General features: G+C 47.0%; 1 protein-coding gene across 3 annotated transcripts in view; it reads right to left on the bottom strand.

Annotated features, from left to right (window-relative positions):
- TAF5L (TATA-box binding protein associated factor 5 like) overlaps positions 1–14,815 on the bottom strand; it is a 42,476-nt gene extending 27,661 nt beyond the window's left edge. The window contains exon 1 of one of the 3 annotated variants that reach the window (XM_040429411.1): positions 14,442–14,815. The gene's annotated coding sequence lies outside the window, so the exon portion shown is untranslated. Of the gene's footprint in view, positions 1–14,036; positions 14,267–14,298; positions 14,356–14,441 lie in introns of those variants that run through there. The other 2 variants (XM_040429414.1, XM_040429412.1) reach the window with 2 other exon arrangements.
- Between the last annotated feature and the right edge of the window lie 1,115 nt (positions 14,816–15,930).

The following is a 15,930-nucleotide window of genomic DNA, read 5'->3' as shown; positions in this document are numbered from 1 at the left end:
AAATGGCGGAACGAGGCATGCCCACGTGCCTAAGACTGATGACCACTGTAACCCCTACAATAGTGGAAGGGGCACGGCCACCGGTGCCCTACTCAGTATATGGAGGGAACCGTGGCCACCTCAGATCCAGTCAGAAAATAATCAGGTACACAACAATGTCTGTACACTTAGCTGAAGGTGTTGCAGCCGCAGAGAAGACGGATCCAAGGACAGCTGGCAATATCCGGAGTGCTTGCTGCAGCAGAACACAGGTCCAGTGAACTGATAGCTACAAGTGAAGATACTAAAGCAAGAGCTACAACTGAAATGAGAACTATAATCCACGCCCTACAATAGGAGGAGGGGTGATATAAAGAGAGGGAAATCAAACGCATGAGGAACAGCTGTGAGGAAGGAAACCAAAAGTAAACAGAGCAGTGAGAACTCCTCCCAGCTCTAGTAGTGACATCATCACAGGGGTGGAGAAACAGAGCTGTGAGAACGTCCCAAAGCTCTGGTAGTGACACGTGATCCCACAGCCAATTGGAAGCTCATAATCATATAATTGGACAAAAATTTATATATATATATATTTATATATATATATATATATATATATATATATATATATATATATATATATATATATATATATATATATATATATATATAAAGTTTGAATATATGAACGATTCTTTTCCCAAAATTCCAATAATATATTAGCTCTTAAAGATACACAAGGGCACCATGGCCTCCCAGGTCGACTGATATTTTCAGGAATTGGTTCCATCATATGAGTAGACCTTCTGAGTAAATAGATTTTCTCTAAGTCTTTGGCTTTCAGTTTGTTAGATCCGTTCAGGGCTCTCACAAGCGGTCCAAAACAGATCAGTTTGCATTCTAATGCATTCTGAATGTTAAAGGATCCGCTCAGAATGCATCAGTTCAGTCTCCATTCCGCTTTGGAGACGGACACCAAAACGCTGCTTGTAGCGTTTCGGTGTCAGTCTGATGAAACTGAACCTCTAGGAGCAGGAACAACGCCCCCCCCGCTCCTAGAGGCTAATTAGCATATTATAAAAGTTAGATTTCTGGCGTAACAGGGGCATAGATAAAAGTAGTAATAGGCTAGTTAGGTTTAGCTGACATTAGCACATCGCTAATATTGTGTCACAGAAAACGGATCCGTCCCCATTGACTATGGAGTTCAAGATGGACCCGTCTTGGGTATATTAAAGATAATACAAACGGATCCGTTCTGAATGGATGCCGACAGTTGTATCATCTGAATGGATCTGTCCATGACGGATCCAAACAATACACGAGTGTGAAAGATGAAGATTACTCTTACCGGTAATTGGATTTTCCGTATAGCCTCCACAACAGCACTAAGTAGGAGGGTACCCCGCCTCCCATGGACAGGAAACAACGTAGAGAACAAAGTTTAAAAGCCTCCTCCCCTTTACCTTCTCCAGTAAATACCTAAGAACTCGGGATGATGTTGAAGAAAATAAGATTTTTATTTTGGGAGAGAATTTTCTTCCATTCATTAGCACATAACATAATCGAAACAGTATCAGGATGGGAAAAACCCAGTGCCGTTGTGGAGGCTATATCCTAAAAACCAATTACCGGAGGGGCGTGGCCAACTACCGGCATGTGAGCACGCATCTCAGCTCTGCTCCGATTCCACGCTTCAATCCTGTCTAATCCTGGCAACCTGCCGACTCCTATCTTAGAGTGGACGGTGTGCAAGCGCAAGAGAAAACCCTGCACACCGAAAATGGGGCCAAACAAAGCGCAGACGGCAGCTGAAAAGCTCAAAGAGTAGGCCAGACAAGAGGCCCAACATGGCGCCGCCCCGCCTTCACCACCACCCGCGGTCAGGCAGCGCAGTAAATGGAAGCAGAGAGCCCAGAGGAACCGGAGTTCACCCTTAAAACAGCCTACATACAGCTCATGTCAGCGATATCCTCCTGCCAAACATCGCTTACCGGCAAGATTGAGGAGGTAAGGTGGACCTGGGCCTGCTTCGGCACGATGTCCAGCTGCTTAGAGATCGAGTTAAGAATACTGAGGACAGGGTATCTTCACTTGAAGACCTGACCAGGCCCTTGGTGGGGAAAGTACAAGACCTTGAGCACTCTGTGAATCAGTGGCAGCAGAAGTGTGACAACCTGGAGAATAGAGCCAGAAGTAACAACGTCCGAATCCTGGGCCTCCCGGAGAAAGCAGAGGGTCGGGACCCTGCCACTTTTCTCGAGCTTTGGTTCAAAGCATTATTTCCAGAGGCGCCATTTTCCAACGCATACGCCATAGAAAGCGCGCACAGGGTTCCCGCCAAATCCCCTCCTCCTGGGGCCCCTCCTTGCGAGATTATTAAATTGGAAGGACAGAGATCTCATCCTTAGCCAAGCATGAAAATGTGACAGTCTCTTTATTCACGGATTTCTCGGCCGATCTACAAAAGAAGAGAGTCACATTTGTTTCGGTCAAGCAGCGACTGAGAGACCTGAATTTGCAGTATTCTATGGCGTACCCAGCGCGCCTACGTGTAGTGGATGGGGAGAAAACCATATTCATCGCTGACCCTAAAGAAGCAGAAGACTGGGTCTCCAGGAAATCGGGACATTCAGGACTGCACTGACCCGTTGGTTGCGTCCATTGCGCAAGTATTACTGCTGCTTGGTGACTTTCTGCTCGCTTTCTCATTCACTTATTGTTGTGTCTGTGGATGTGGATCATGCTGTTCCATTAACCGCTAATCTCATCCATGCGGGAGTTATGTCATAGTTTACTTCACCTTATTGTGCATGCCTTGCCACCAAATGTGTACACGTATTGTTGTTGCTCATAATAATGCGGGGGCACTACCTGCATAGGTACTCCATCTAATTGCACTATGCAGGTCCCCAAAATATGGGCCCATATACTAGTTGGATCAGACTCCAATGACCACATACTCTCCTTGTTACTTCAACGTTTTAAGCTATGTTTTTTTAGGATTTGTTTTTTTCTGGTATGGATTTCTACTTTAGCAGGTTTAGACAGTGGATTGACAGGTCAGTGGTGTACAGTAATGAATCGCTTCTCTATAGTGGGAAAAGCAGTAAGACATCCTATAAGATCTAGGACGAACCCGAAATGGCCTCCATGAAAATCCTGTCCTGGAATGTGAGGGGATTAGGAGATCCAAAGAAAAGGATAGCGGTATTCTCACACATTCGCTCCTTTAACCCTCACATTATTGGTCTCCCGAGACCGGGAGTAGGCTTAAAAAAAAAAAAAACCTGGGTTCAATATTTAGCCAATGCATTTGGAAGTTCACACTCTAGGGGGGTTGCTATAATGGTCCATAGTAGTCTTAGTTGGGAGGTGCATCAGGTGGTTACTGATCCAGAGGGCCAATATATCCTTTTATATGTGCACATTAATTGTACCCCCTACGTAGTGATTAATGTATATAATCCGGCGCCTGTCTCTTCCTCCTTACTGCAAACTGCGATGGGGTATTGTGCAACAAATCCTAATGTCAGACTGCTCTGTAATATGGTTATGCATTGCGGGATGGATAGATTTAGCGGAGATTCTAGTATGCATGATGACTATCCTCCTGACACTGTTCTCTCTAGCGTAGCCGCTGAAATGGGGTGGTTGGATTAGTGAAGGATCAGACATCCGCTAATACAGGAATACTCATGTTTCACCCCATCCCGGGAAGCTCTCTCCCGGATTGATTATATTCTAGGGAATGCTTTGGTCTGCACTGATCTTAACCATGTGAGATACGGGCCCCAGGACCCCTCAGACCACGCCCTGACATGGGCCGAGCATCCACCCCTTCTGGTTGTCTCTTTTTGATAGCAACAACAGGGTCCCTGATCAGTTGCTGATGTTTCTGGAGGTGCAGGATATTGAGACAGATGGCTTGCTGCTATGGGATACCATGAAAGCGTACTTGAGAGGTTGTCTCAAATCATCAATATCCTTCAACAAGAGACACGCAGCGCAGAGGTGGAATTACACACTAGATGCAAGGAGGCTGAGAATGATTTCACATCCTCCCCAACTGAGACGAACAGATTGGAATGGCTTAACAGAGGCAGGCTATACATTATGCATCTCTCAGAAAAAAGTAATCGCAAATCATTCTTCCTTAAGCAGCAGTCCTTCGAGACGGGTAATCAGGCAGGCAAGCTCCTTGCGCACCTCGCACATGGTAACAACATGTCTCCTCCAGTTATCAGAATTAGGGACCCTTGCGGGCTGGTGAGGGAGTCAGTGGAGGGCATTTTAGAATGTTTTGAGAGCTTCTACACAGATCTATATGACTCCGTTGTGTCCTACACTGCGCAAGAGATGGAGGAATACCTTCTTAAGGTACCTCATCCTCGGCTTTGTGATCTGGATAGAACTGTATTGGAGGATGATATCACTTTGGATGAGATTAAATTAGCAATTACAGACCTCCCTGCTGGAAAGGCTCCTGGGCCAGATGGCATTCCACTTGAGGTATATTCCAGATACACTGACATATTGAGCCCACAACTTCACAAACTATATAAGACAGCTCACACTTGTGGACTTTTGTCGGATTCTATGTAGGATGCCCCAATAGTGGTTATTCTGAAGTCTGATAAAGACCCGCTGGAATGTGGATCATACCACCCTAGTTCTCTTTTGAATCTAGATTATAAGATTCTCACCAGAGTTCTAGCGAATCGCCTTAATAAAGTGATCACTTCAATAGTACATAGTGATCAGTCAGGCTTCATGCAGGGCAGGTCCACTTCTGATAACATAAGGAGAGCCCAGGTGATTGCACAGATAGAAACGGCTGAGGGGGCGCAGTGGGCTATGGCCTCTTTGGACACTCCCAAGGCCTTCGATTCGATTGACTGGACTTTTCTATTTGCCGTGTTGAAGAGTTTTGGCTTTGGTCCGAAATTCATCAAGTGGATCGAGATCTTATATAGGAGACCGAGGGCTGATATATTAATTAATGGTCATCACTCCAGCGCCTTCCCACTGAATAGGCGCAGGGGTGGGGAACCTGCGGCCCGCGGGCCGCTTGCGGCCCGCGAAGTCATTCAATCCGGCCCCCCATGCGATTGTAAAACACCGCCGCCGATTGTCACTATGGAGCGGAGTAAATGTATTGCTAAACACACTGACAATGAATGGATGATCATGGCGATCATTCACTCATTGTCCGTGTGTTTAGCAATACATTTACTCTGCTCCTGCGGCCCGCCCCTGTTAGCCGGCGCCAGCCAATAGCATTTACTCTGCTCCTGCGGCACTCCCCTGTTAGCCGGCGCCAGCCTCCAGCTATTGCACTGCAGCTAAGATGCTTCCCTAGGTTTACAGCCCCGCCCGCCGTGAGTGACGTCACGCCGCCGGGCGGGGATCACCATTCATGCTGGCTGGGATGACACTGATGGGAGGAGCATAGAGAGGACGAGCCAGCGCCACCGACGAGGAACCATTTCCAGCAGCAAGTAAGGCAGCCAGACAGCATCATGAAATACAGCAAATTTTTTTAATATGCAGCATAGCGGCGGGGGGAGGGGGGTAAATGTCCTGCACAGTGCACAGGACATTAATACATAAGTTACCATGACCAGTGCAGGACATTTACCCCCTCCCCCCATGCTGCATATTAAAAAAAAATCACAATGTCATTAGGGGAAAGTTCTTATCTTTATTCAGCAGTTCTGAGTCCCGACAATCTAATCTCCCCACGTCCTCTTCTATACAGATACCCTGGCTGAGTAATGTAATTACTGAGAACCTCTGCACAAGGATTACTCCGCCTGAGCCCGAAAACCATCAAATAGTCCCTGCAGAGTAATCCTTGTGCTGCTGATCCCGGCAATTACATTACTCAGTGTATTTGTATAGAAGAGGACATTGGGGCTCAGATTAAATTGTCCGAACTGCTGTATAAGGATAAGAACTTTCCCCTACCAACTTTAACTACTAGTGTTCCTCCACCAGCTAAGCCACAGTACAGTTTGAATCATGTGTCCGGGTTGAAGGCGGAAGGAGACCCGGACACATGATTCAAACCCTGTACAGTCCGGGTCAATCCCGTACAGGTGGCAACCCTAGGTAAATGTCCTGCATCGGTCAATGGTCATGGTAACTCATGTATTAATGTCCTGCACAGTGCAGGGTGCTGTGTAATGTAAAGGGGTCCAGTGATGCAGGGTGCTGTGTATTGTAAAGGGTCCAGTGATGCAGGGCGCTGTGTAATGTAAAGGGGTCCAGAGGTACAGGGTGCTGTGTAATGTAAAGGGGTCCAGTGATGCAGGGTGCTGTGTATTGTAAAGGGTCCAGTGATGCAGGGCGCTGTGTAATGTAAAGGGGTCCAGAGGTACAGGGTGCTGTGTAATGTAAAGGGGTCCAGTGATGCAGGGTGCTGTCTATTGTAAAGGGTCCAGTGATGCAGGGCGCTGTGTAATGTAAAGGGGTCCAGTGATGCAGGGTGCTGTGTAATGTAAAGGGGTCCAGTGATGCAGGGCGCTGTGTAATGTAAAGGGGTCCAGTGATGCAGGGTGCTGTGTAATGTAAAGGGGTCCAGTGATGCAGGGTGCTGTTCTTTATTTGTAAAAATTGAGTATATAAATAAAGATTATACAAAAAAAATGTTTGACCAAATAATAACAGGCTAATTTTTAAGTTGATCATTTTGTATGGCCCCCGAATGATGTTACAAAAATCCAAATGGCCCTTGGCAGAAAAAAGGTTCCCCACCCCTGGAATAGGGGCACGAGGCAAGGATGCCCTTTGTCGCCTCTGTTATTCCATTATGGGCAGATTGAATCTGGTAAAAAATTATACTGCTTCCCAAGGGACTGTACGTTCTAGCTCACGCGTGCGCTCCCATATCTAAAGGCTTTTTTTGATCGTATCCACGCCATGGTTGCTTCGTTTGTGTGGGGTGGAGCTAGAAGGAAGTTATCCTTGGCTGTGCTTCAGAGGCCTAAGACGCAAGGGGATGCTTCTCTTCCAGACTTCTTTCTATACTTTTTAGCTGGACAGCTTAAGTTCCTTAGGCCTTGGGTATCATCGGCTGATTTGCCCAATGCTGAATACTTTCTGCGAGAGCACTTGCGTCTGGGTACTCTTTGGCCGGTTCAGGAGAATTCAAATTGCCCTTGCGGCCGATTGCTCCCTCTCCACAAGCTGGCACACCAAGTGTGGCAGGCTTCTAAAATGCATTCATATAAGGATCTGCCTGATGTGGTTCCATTGTGGCATAACCCCATGTTCACCAACATGTGTCTGGGGGATGGGGTTGATATGTGGAAGCTCCATGGAGTATGCACACTGGAGGATTTGTATGAGGGTGGGCATCTACGCTCCTTCTCGCAGATTCAGGACAAATTTGGTGTACCTCGCAACATGTTTTTTAGGTACCTGCAATTGAGACACGCCCTGCAAGCTCAGCTAAGAGTATTGGGAAGGGTTATCTCTAAATACCCTCTGATAGGAGTTGTGACAGAACCATCTGTCTTTGGAATTGTATTTTATGTTATGTGAGGGTACCCAGATAGCTATGTCATGTTCGTGAAATTAAAGACTTTGGCTCCATGTCGATTTTATTGTATTCGTGTAGTCTGAGTGTCATTCACCTAATAAAATGCACTCAGACTTGAGCTATCTGAGGATATGTTAAATGTCTGTTTACTGTAATGGTTGTGACATTGTATGTTTAAATGGTGATTTCTGTCCTGTTGTCCCCACATGTGTATTGGCGATTTCACTTTGTCCTGAGAGATAATTTAATTGCTCCTCGGGTGTCTCCAGGGCAGAGAGGAGGAATCCAGGATGCATTGTGGGGATGTATTGTGTCTGTGTATCCTGAATTGCTGCATATCTGTCCTGTGTCACAGTCTTCCATCTGCTCCCCTAGGGGAGTGTCCACCAGATGGGGACCTGCATAAATACGGGCGGGTAGCCCTCAGTAAAGGTGATTCTGATTTACCCTCAACATAGAGCTTGGTCTCGTTTTTTTTGGGGGGGGGAGGGTTCTGCTAAACGGCGGTTTCACCCTCTCCTGCCGAGAGGATCGTAACAGGAGTGCTCAGATCGCAGGGCCCGAGAGGGATCATCTCCGCCTTGTACACCCATCTGCTATGCAACCGCATGACAATGAACCCTCTTGCTATCGAAAATAAATGGAAGTTATCCATACCCTCTCTGACGGAGGATGATTGGAGTGAGGCGCTCCTTACTCCGACCAGGGTTTCACCCTCTATCAATAATAGATTGATCCAGATGTTTATTCTACATAGGAGCTACCTCACTCCGACCAGGCTTCACAAGATGGGAAGGATCCCACATAGTAGGTGCCATAGATGCTCGGCGGATTTTGCCGACTTCTGGCATATGTTCTGGGAGTGCAGCTATGTTCGCCGCTTCTGGACTTCGGTCCTAGGAGTATTATCCACAATGGTCTCTGCTGCAATCCCTCTTTGTCCCAAACTTTGTATACTTGGAGTGCTGGATGAGGAGACATGGTCCCATTATAATAGGATATTTTTAGGGGAAACATTATTCCTAGCTAGGAAAGCTATTGCGCTTCGATGGATGGGGGACAGACCTCCATCTCTGGGTCAGTGGAAGTCCCTTGTTAACCATGTAGTGTCCATGGAAAACATTGTGGGCACTTCCTGTCTTTAAAAACAAAAATTCCAGAAGGTTTGGGGAGAATGGTGCTCCTCCACTCTGACCCTGCAAACCTCTCATATGTACTCAGCGACTGACAATCCAAGATAGGGTTAAGGGGGATTTGTCCAGTTTCTTATTATTGTGTGCAGTTGTATGCTCTCATTCTCAGCTCTTTTTAGCATGATTTTTTTGGTTTGAAATGTATGCCCTATGTAATGCATCACTCTGTACTTGTATCATATAATGTTACTCCCCTGCGTGGGAAACCAATATGCTTTATCCTACTTGATTCATACCTGAACGGTTTATCGTTAATAAAACGAGTTAAAAAAAATAAAAATCCAATTACCGGTAAGAGTAATCATCTTTTCCGTACGCCTCCCCAACGGCACTAAGCAGGAGGATTAACAAAGTAATCAGGCTAGCGAGGGACTACTGCAGACAGAACTTTTCGTCCGAAGGACAAGTCCCTGTTAGACTATGTCCAGCCTATAGTGATTGAAAAAGGTTGATGGACTAGACCAGGTTGCTGCCTGGCAGATTTGAGATAAAGATTCTGAGGCATTTTCTGCCCAAGAGGTCGATACTGCTCTTGTGGAATGGGCTTTTAATCCAGCTGGTGGAGAGAGTCCTTTTTCTTTATATGCCATGCTGATAGTCATCTTAATCCAGCGGGCGATGGTAGCTTTTGAAGCTGCCTGTCCCTTATTTTGACCTGCATACCGGACAAGTAAACGATCTGTTTTCCTTAGTCCTTTTGTAGAATCTAGATAAGACAGTACACACCTACGCACATCCAAATGATGAAAATTTCAATTCCTTAGATGATTTTGCCTGGGCGCAGAATGTAGGCAACGAGATTTCCTGTTGACAGTGAAATTTCGAGAACACTTTTGGTAAAAAAGAAGGCTCATGTCTTAACACTATTCTGTCTTCCAAAATATTAAGATACGGAGGCCTACAGGACAAGGCCTGAATCTCTCTGATTCTCCTAGCCGAGGGGAATGCTATAAGAAGAGCCGTTTTTAGAGATAGGAGTCAGAGAGATTCCATCAAGAGGCTCAAAAGGATGATCCATTAGGACAGAAAGGACAAGGTTAAGATCCCAGGGAGGGATCGTGGATCTAGGAACAGGATGCAGTCTACTTGCCCCTTTAATGAACCTCTTGATCAAATCAACCCGGCCAACCTGACCTCCATAAAGGCACTAAGGGCGGCTATCTGAACCTTGATTGTGCTAACACGGAGTCCTTTGTCAAGACCTTTTTGCAAAAAGTCTAAAATTACTTTAGGATCAGGTTGTAAAGTAGGATTCCAGGAATCCTTGGAAAATTGGAGAAAGGTCTTCCAAGTCCTAAGATAGATGTTGGACGTGACTGGTTTTCTGCTAGAAAGAAGAGTGTTATGATGGCATCTGAAAACCCCTTCGACTTTAGGATGGACCGTTCAAATTCCAAGCAGTGAGCTTTAACTGGTTGATTGTTGGGTGCCAGGCTGGCCCTTGATGTAGAAGGTCCGGGGTCTGCGCAGTCTAGTATCTCTGAACATGAGAGCGCTGCTGTCAGCACGCTCATGTTCCCTCAGCAGCACAGGTGAGAAGGAAGCAGTCTCTCCCTCCCCCCTGTGCTGCTGCTGCTGCCACCAATAAACTGAGAGAGAGGCGGAGGAGGGGCGGGCGCACTGCGCCACCAATGATGGGACTTTTCCTACACAGAGCGGCACCCAGAGATGTCTCAGCACTTACCATTATTCCTGGGCGCCGCTCTGTTTGCCCACTGTGCCCCATTACTGTCTCCTCTCCTGCTCCATATGCCAATTACTATCGAAGCGATGGGGAGGAGACATCAGCTTCTCTCCTGGGCGTTCCTTCTCCCTGCGCTGCGATTGGACAGCGCTACAGCCGGGGAGAAGGAACGTCCAGGAGAGAAGCTGATGTCTCCTCCCCATTGCTCCAATAGTAATTGGCATATGGAGCAGGAGAGGAGACAGTAATGGGGCACAGCGGGCGAACGGATCGGCGCCCAGGAATAATAGTAAGTGCAGGGACATCTCTGGGCGCCGCTCTGTGTAGCCTAATACTTAAAGACTACTTTATATGGGTCCAGACTTTAACACATAATACAAAAGGCGGGTGCCGGCAGCAGAATCGCAGTGCGGCACCTGAGGGGTTAACTGCCGCTGATCTGCCAGTACCCGCCTCCTGTATTAAGGGGTAATCATCATCACAGAGCGCCCCCCCACCCCATTAAAATCATTGGTGGCACAATGCCCCTCCCCCCAGTATTAAAATCATTGGTGGCAGTGGTCACAGGGTCCTCTCCCCTCCCCCTCATTGGTGGTGCAGTGGCAGCTTCTGATCGGATCGTGTGCACAGGGAACAGAGCAGCAGGGAGAGTGTGAAGTTCTATTCACCCTAATAGAGTTCTATCAGGGTGAATAGGACAAGGGATGAAAAAAATCCCAGGTTCTAGCCCCTAAGGGGGGAAATAGTTATTAAATAAAAAGTGTAAAAAAAAATAAAAAAAAATAAAATAAAAAAAATTATTAAGTATGAATTACCCCCTTTCCCAATTTCACATATAAAATGTATAAACAATAAATAAACATATCGCCGCGTCAGAAAAGTCCAAACTATTAAAATATACGGTGAACGCCGAACAGAAAAAATAAATAAAAACTGCTCGATTCGCCATTTTTTAAAATGCAGAATGCACGTGGCTTTTTTGGTTTATTTTTCACGTGGTATCGAATATCGCAATACTTTTTTATGGTATCGAAACCGAATCAAAAATTTGGCATCGCAACAACTCTAATCGGACGGCTTCTCCACGGGGAGCGACATAGTTAGTGTCTAATCCGGTACACCAAGAAGCTCTGCACGGCCTCCGGCTCTCCATATTGCTGCTTTAATTTACTTCCGGGTCACATGGTACGGCCGGGAAGTCTTGCGGCATCTGCCGTGACCATGATCTTGCGAGATTTCGGCCCCACAGTGTCTCGCGCCATCCGTCCCCTCTGTAGGCTTCGATATGAGCCATTGCTGCCCTGACAGGAGGACTTACGCCGAAGCAAGCGGCGGGAACCATATATCGTCCCCGAACTCTGCTGCTCTGCCACAGCCCTCCTGAATATCAAGGAATACTTACCCAAGGCTGGGTGAAGAAGATAGCAGGGGAACCCGCTAGTTCTCTACCTCATCCCCGAGGGACAGGAAACAACTGGAGAAGGTAAAGGGGAGGAGGCTTTTAAACTTTGTTCTCTACGTTGTTTCCTGTCCCTGGGAGGCGGGGTACCCTCCTGCTTAGTGCCGTTGGGGAGGCGTACGGAAAAGTAGCCTTACAGAGATATTAAAACTATGCGTTCTTATTTGAGAGATTCCCGACACCTGAACAAATCACTGAATCATGGAGTCCTGCCACCAGGACCAATTCTTTTATGCCTGAGTGTCATTACACACTTGTATACTCCATCTTGCTGGTTTACAAGTTATTGAACAAAGAATGACCAGGTATCCTGAGATTAAAGGGTTTCTGTCACCAGATTTAACCCCATTAAGCTAGCCGATATTAGCGATGTGCTTATGTCAGCTAAACCTAACTAGCCTATTACTACTTTTATCTATGCCCCCGTTACGCCAGAAATCTAACTTTTATAATATGCTAATTAACATTCGGCGCAGGCGCGGTGAGGAAGCAGGCAGCCTGTGAGCGTCTTTCCCTTTTTACTAATTACTTTTGGTTTGATGGCCAATTTTCTGTTCAGCGTGCAGGTGTGGCGATGGGGACAACATTCGTACGGCACTGGGAAGAAAACACACTTGTCTCATTTCTATCACTTTTGCCTAATCTTATTTTGTAAAAGATATATTGAAGACTGCATAAGGCTGGGTTCACACTTCAGTTATTCTGAGCCAAAACCAGTAGTGGAGCCAACTCAGAGATCAGGTTTAATGGGAAGAACTGAACCTGTTCTGTGTTTTTGGCCCGCACCTAGTTTTGGCTCACAATCCCTGATCAAATAACTGATGTGTGAACTCAGCCTAAGGGCTCATGCACACGACCGTTGTTTTGTGGTCCATTTTTCACACATCCGTTGTTCTGTATCTGAGGTTTTTTTTTCCCCTCTGATTTAAGTCCTCTTCCGTTCCGTTATTCCAGAAAACATATCCGTAAGCGATCCGTTTTTGTGGATCGGAAACAGTAACTTATTAATCACTGGGCATAGCATTTCTACAGTACGGATCCACAAAATGGGTGGAAATAAAATATGTTTGTGTGCATAAGCCCTAATATGGAGGGGGGAGGTAGAACTCCTTGGTCAGTTTATGAAATACTAAAAGGAAATGTGTCACCAAAAACGTTATCTGCCAGTTAAAACCAGATAGTAACATTTTTTTTCTAATCAGTTTTTATCGTCCGATTGTAGATTTTTTTTTCATTTTCTGAACATTATTATGGGGGCAGCCATCTTGCCTGAGCTGTTCTTAGCAGCATTAAAATTGCAGGGATCAGCAAAAACGCTTCAGTTTGTGATAACACAATCGGCTGCATGCGTTATGAACGGATCCAGTTGTATTATCTTTAAAATAGCAATGATGGATCAATGGGTGTCAGATCAGTTTTCTATTGTGTCTGAGAAAACGGACCTGACACCATTGACTTACATTGTGTGTCATGTAAAATCTGTTTTGCTCTGCTTCCCATGCCAGTTTTCTGTCCGCTATGGAAACGCAACCGAATGGAACGTAATGCATTTTGGAGCATTCCGTTCAGTTTTGTCCCCATTGACAATGAATGGGGACAAAAACTGAAGTGTTTTTCTCCAGTATTGAGCCCCTATGATGGATCCCAACAGTGGAAGAGAGAAACGCATATGTGAAAGGGGCCTCATCTATACACAGAGATAATATCATTAAGGCAGGATTAGAATGAGTTAACTGCAGTAAAGTGATCTGTAAGGACCAAGAAGTGGGGCCAATTATTAGACATAGTGCCCAGTGCAAAAACTGCACTACGAGAAACTATTTTACACCCCAACTGCTAGTTAGTAGCATGCTCCATGGAGGACAGTTTAAAGGGGTTTTCTGGGAGTTTATTATTGATGACCGATCCTCAGGACCAGATTGGCGGGGGACATACCTGCTGTATGAGGAGACGGCGGAGAATGATAGGGGGGAGCACTGGTGGGAACCTGAGGGGGACACACATTCCCTGCCCTGGTAATCTATTCTGGTTTTCCCATGGAAGGGGGGGGGGGGGGGGGGGGGGGGGAGTCAGTCTGCTTTTTGTAGTCGCTCAGAAAAATCAGGTTGGTAAGGCTGCCACCCAGCATCACCGGACAAGCAGGCCTACAGAGGGGGGCACTAGCCATTCACTTACCGACCATCGCAGGGAAAGTCACTCACAACAAGCGTCTATACTCCATGCGAGGGGGTGGGGCACATGGGGGGGCTGGGGTGGTGCCAGAAGGGTAATATCTACACCCCGTAATAGAGATTAGTAAAACAGTAATAACTAGCCCTAATGACGAGGATTAGGCGGACGCTCATGGTCACTTTGAAATTGAGGCTTGGAATATCATATGACCCAGTGACGTCAGAAAGCCCTTACTGCGCATGGAGTTCAGACACCTCCATATTACCTGAGCAGTAGAAAATAGCCATGTGCGAAAGTCTCTTGTCGCAGCCCCGCCGTCTCGGTGCCCGCCATTTGAAGAGTGACTCAAATCCTGTAGCTGCGGTTTTACCAAATTGCAAAGAAACAAAATCCCGTTAATAGCCTCACCTGCAGAAAGCCGCTGCCCACACGCCCCTCGCGCTGATAGGTCTGGAGCCCCCGGGTATTTTTACCGCACCCTGACTCACTAGATCCTAGTAACTTCTGTTTACATTAGCTAGTGCGCTCTGCCTACAAATCCCGTTTCGCGCTCTCATACGCCATCTTGAACATGTCCTGCTTATTCCTCACACCGCGGCGCGTCCTGGCCCTTTAACTACAAGTCCCAAGCTTCCCTTCGGCTATGACGAATGCAGGGGCGGAGTCCTGGCCCTTTAACTACAAGTCCCAAGCTTGCCTTCGGCTATGACGAATGCAGGGGCGGAGTCCTGGCCCTTTAACTACAAGTCCCAAGCTTCCCTTCGGCTATGACGAATGCAGGGGCGGAGCTACTGCGCTTGAACCACAGCAAAGGATGGTGTAGCGTTATACTACCATACCTCGTGAGATTTCCCTACCCTCTTACTTCCTGTCGCATCCGAGATGACGTCGGCAGGCGTGCCTTACTTTTCACCATCTGCGCAAGTGCGCATGCCCAAAAGGACACTAGTGAAAATCTCACGGCCTAATTTAGCAGCACACCGGGACACTGCGCATGCGTCGGGGAGCCGAGGTAGGGAAAAATCACGGCTCAGTGCGCAAGCGCTGTTAACTCATTAAAATCCACCCGATATACGCGCCTGCGCAATGTGGTGGTAGGGAAAAATTACGTCCCAGTGCGCAAGCGCCGAGGGTAGTGTAAATATCCATTTCAAAAGCGCTTTTAACCCTTTGCAGGAGCAATTGTCATATTGGTTCTTGAGTGATTGTTCTCTTAAATATAGGTTCTATTATATAGGGGGTCTGTCTGCATGGTATATGGGGGGGGGGTCTGTCTGCACGGTATATGGGGGGGGGGTCTGTCTGCACAGTATATGGGGGGGGTCTGTCTGCGCAGTATATGGGGGGGTCTGTCTGCGCAGTATATGGGGGGGTCTGTCTGCACAGTACATGGGGGGGTCTGTCTGCACAGTATATGGGGGGTCTGTCTGCACAGTATATGGGGGGGGTCTGTCTGCGCAGTATATGGGGGGCGGTCTGTCTGCGCAGTATATGGGGGGGTCTGTCTGCACAGTATATGGGGGGGGTCTGTCTGCACAGTATATGGGGGGGGGGTCTGTCTGCACAGTATATGGGGGGGGGGTCTGTCTGCACAGTATATGAGGGGGGGGTCTGTCTGCGCAGTATATGGCCGATTATTGATTCCGCTACCACGGACCACAACGGAATTCGGAATCCATATCGGGATTCTCCGCTAACCGGAAGCCGAACTTTAGACGCCGAACTTAAAACAGAAGTTCGCTCAACACTAGTAGGGAGTAGTGTTGAGCGAACTTGTGTCTAAAGTTCGGGTTATCGAAGTATCCCATTATGGATTCTAAATTCCGTTATGGTCCGTGGTAGCGGAATCCATAACGGGATACTTCGATAACCCGAACTTTAGACGCCGAACTTAAAA

The sequence above is a fragment of the Bufo bufo genome, chromosome 4 (assembly GCF_905171765.1).
Source record: "Bufo bufo chromosome 4, aBufBuf1.1, whole genome shotgun sequence".
Taxonomy (NCBI): domain Eukaryota; kingdom Metazoa; phylum Chordata; class Amphibia; order Anura; family Bufonidae; genus Bufo; species Bufo bufo.
Note: the sequence above shows the minus strand (reverse complement) of the source record. Positions and strands in the feature narration are given on the sequence as shown.